At 42.6% G+C, this 1,160-nt stretch overlaps 1 long non-coding RNA gene across 1 annotated transcript; it reads left to right on the top strand.

Moving 5' to 3' along the window:
* On the top strand, positions 1 to 1,160 carry LOC103523118. Its single transcript, XR_542043.2, has 3 exons — positions 1 to 90; positions 501 to 634; positions 1,126 to 1,160. It is a non-coding gene; the product is annotated as an uncharacterized LOC103523118 (long non-coding RNA).

The raw sequence follows: 1,160 nt of genomic DNA on the forward strand, positions 1-1,160 counted from the left end.
CCGTATGGTGGCAATTAACAAAGATGGCAATGTGTATATTCTGGCACACTACCAGGTACAAACGTCAGGACCTCGGCCAGAATCTTATAGGTAAGGTTTCTCAACCCGAAGGTGCTACGTTCGAATACCGACCGTCTGGAAATGTGGCTATTGTCTAACGAAACTTTCGCGCAGGAATTGCTACAGAAATAGCAAAGGGTGAGTGGGAAGGGCATCCACTCGTAAAATTTGAAGCCAAACCCAATTGTTAGCCCAAAGCAATCACCCTAGTTAGGGGTAATTGAGAGTCTGACGAAAAACGCCGACCCCGTCTGAACACGGGAAAAGGCGAAGAAAGAGAAGAAGAAGATTCTCAAATTTTATTTTGTATAATATTCCATACCTCGGCTAGGATTGAACCCACGCCCTCCTGTTTACCAGGCGAACGTATTGTCTCTTGAAATTCCTTTTAGGTACCTATCTATAGATTCTATCCTATTTCATTCTATTCTATTCCCCAGGGAGGACTATGAATTGGCCATGAACCTCACGTCTGAGGCTCAGAAGAACCAGTTGTACAACAACTTGAAAGCCACGGCAGAGTCAGGATGGGACTTTACCAGTCGGTACTTCAACAAGGATGGAACTGACAATGGTAAGCTAATATTTTTTTAAAAAATATATATGTAATAAAAATCTATTAAATTTAATGCAATAGATTGAAATTTTAATTATGTACGAATTTTCCTTAAGGTTAGCCTCTTACTATCAGGTAGACTTGACAGATCCACCTGATCAGTTCCGCCTGTCAGGTCTACCTGATAGTGGGTGTGCCCATTAGGTATCAGGTAGTCCTGACAGACGGACCTTTTCTGCCGTAAGTACCTGTCAAGTCTACAATATTGATAAATAATATGTTTGTTTAGTATGCCCGCCCGGAACGTGCGTGGCGGAAAAAGCTTCCAACTTCTAGATCTCTCAGACGAGACGATCAGACGATCTGAAATTCCAGCAGTGACAGTCGAAACGGGGGGAGTAGACTGCCTAAGTTATGTACCTACATGCTTTAGGATCTGACTCATTGACTGAGCAATTCTTTTATCATAACTCGTCCACTCACTATACATCTCTTTTCTGACACTACAGGTGGTCTTGCAGACACTGACACTCCAAACTTCATC

The sequence above is a fragment of the Diaphorina citri genome, unplaced genomic scaffold, assembly GCF_000475195.1.
Source record: "Diaphorina citri unplaced genomic scaffold, Diaci psyllid genome assembly version 1.1 scaffold15532, whole genome shotgun sequence".
Lineage (NCBI taxonomy): Eukaryota > Metazoa > Arthropoda > Insecta > Hemiptera > Psyllidae > Diaphorina > Diaphorina citri.